This window comes from Pocillopora verrucosa, unplaced genomic scaffold (assembly GCF_036669915.1).
Source record: "Pocillopora verrucosa isolate sample1 unplaced genomic scaffold, ASM3666991v2 scaffold_46, whole genome shotgun sequence".
Lineage (NCBI taxonomy): Eukaryota > Metazoa > Cnidaria > Anthozoa > Scleractinia > Pocilloporidae > Pocillopora > Pocillopora verrucosa.
The window spans coordinates 24,094-26,225 of NW_027078184.1; the positions used below are offsets into that span (position 1 = coordinate 24,094).

Sequence of the window (2,132 nt, forward strand, 5' to 3'; positions counted from 1 at the left end):
CGCTGCTCATTGAGCAGCTCATATATTAAACTGATTTTTGGAACTGGGCTGTGGAAAAGAGGCTTGCCTCGTCCCAGCCACGGGTTGCCTCGGTATAGCACTACCTCCGAGTGCGGCCCACTTCCCTCTGGGGAAGACACATTCAATCCAAAACAAAGTCAACGGTATAGCATTCTTTTATGTTTACAGGAGCCCCGCCCGCCCTTAGAGGGGAAGAGGTGAAAGAGGGATGATAATTCAGACAACAGACAATGGCAGGAACGGCCGCTGGCCTACGTTTTCTGAAGTGCGCAAAGCACTACCACAAGGACCTAGGGGTAAGTGGATTTTTTCACCGAGGGCAGACGCTGAAAAAGCATACTTACCTGACGCGGGAGGTACTGTGATCAAGGAGGCAGTCCTCTCAAGGCGAGGCCCTTTCATTGCACTTCGACTGGGTTGACCCTTGCGATTACCCCAAATGTGGGTAACTCGAGCGTATAATTTCTGGTAGTGGGGACCTGCGTTCGCGCTCGTCCCCGCAAAAGTCATCCAAACTATGTCTATATGGCCCTCTTACTGACTATCGAGGGTATTTTTGCTTTTGCAGTGGACCGGTAGACTTGCAAAGAAAGCAAAGGACGCACAACTGGCCAAGGTGTTGGCACGTTTGGAGGGGTAGAAGTGCATTGGAGAGACTGGAGGAAGGAAACAAGGTGAGTTTCGGGGCGGTGCGTAACTTTGCTGGCTGTTTTTGTTCAAGGCCTGTCTGCTCTATTGTGTGTAAAGTCCTGTTCGTTTGTATTTGCAGGTTGTGCGTGCCGTGCCGTGCTGTGCTATGCGCGCGAAGGGAAAGGAAATGAAAGGAAACCAAACGGCCGATCGACCGAGCGAGCGAGCATAGAAGGGCATTCGACTTGGACCGTGAGTACACTTTGAACCTTTTGAGCGGTTTTATTGTCACTGGAGCCGCTTTTAGAAATGCTATTGCTATCGTTAGTGTATCCTTTGTGCGAGCAAGCGAGTGAACGAATGAACGAGGGAAGGAAACAAACTAGCAGAGTAGTAAAAGTATCGAACCTTTTTCCCGATTCGTTTGCAGTCTGAATCCAACCATTGTCGACTTTCAGTGCCGTTTTTCGCGCGCCTCCTCTTGGAAGTGTGCGAGTGTTTTGCCACGTCACGATGGCTTAAAACTGCGTCTCAGAAGTGTGCGTTTTTTTCCTATTCATTTTTTCGTTCGTTATTTGGAATGATTTGATATCACAGAAGTAGAATTTGACATCATAAACTGTTCATCTCGCGCGTGCTCACTCGCTCGCGCGCGCTCTGTAAGAAAAGTCGATCGCACTAGAGTTTTCGCCATTAGCTGGCCGATTTTTGACAAAAAGGTGTTTTCCCCCCCTCGTTTTTTGCTTTGATTTTGTTCCTCACTCACCTACGGCTCTCTATGTGAAATTGTGGTGTATGGAGAGCTATTTATTGGGATAAAACGTTTAGAGATGTTCGCAAGACAAAAAATTGAAGCCTACAACACGGGGTATTCCCAGGCGGTCACCCATCCAAGTACTAACCCCGCCCGACAGGGCTTAACTTCGGTGATCGGACGAGAACCGGTGCTTTCCCTGTGGTATGGTCGTAGACGAGGAAATGGGGTCGAAATTCTGCTTGTTATCGGCCAGGTTCAGGCTGTAAAGCGGCCACATCCCTGAGTGTAGGCGAATTTGAAATTCTAAAGCCCTAGTTTCGTTACTCTAACCCTAAGAAATCGATACTCTAACCCTAAGAAATTGTTACCCTAACCCTAAGAAATGGTTACCCTAACCCCGAAGTCGTTACCTAACCCTAATGTATTTTCCTCAACCCAGTTAACACATTGAGGAGCATCGATTTGAAGCACTATTCCCTAGGGAGGGGAGGGAGGGGTCCCAAGAGACATAACGTGTCCTAAAAACCTATTATACAATGTTTTAGCTCCGTAGGTGCGTGTATCTGGCTTTAAAATCTTACAGTGAGGAGATACCAAACGGGTCAGCCTCTGGGACCGTCTGCGGGACTCGCAAGGGCTTGTGGGGGCGACCTGCTACTATCCACCATAAACCGTGGGAAGGATCCCTCGACCACCCCCCTCACCCAGGGCATGCTTCGGCATC

At 49.0% G+C, this 2,132-nt stretch overlaps 2 non-coding genes and 1 pseudogene across 2 annotated transcripts; 2 read left to right on the forward strand and 1 right to left on the reverse strand.

Annotated features, from left to right (window-relative positions):
• Positions 1 to 126, forward strand: LOC136278701 (U2 spliceosomal RNA; annotated as a pseudogene).
• Positions 127 to 357: 231 nt separating this feature from the next.
• LOC136278672 (U1 spliceosomal RNA) lies at positions 358 to 521 on the forward strand. Its single transcript, XR_010716472.1, has one exon. It is a non-coding gene; the product is annotated as a U1 spliceosomal RNA (small nuclear RNA).
• Positions 522 to 1,504: 983 nt separating this feature from the next.
• LOC136278685 (5S ribosomal RNA) lies at positions 1,505 to 1,623 on the reverse strand. The gene has a single exon (XR_010716485.1). It is a non-coding gene; the product is annotated as a 5S ribosomal RNA (ribosomal RNA).
• Positions 1,624 to 2,132: the final 509 nt, after the last annotated feature.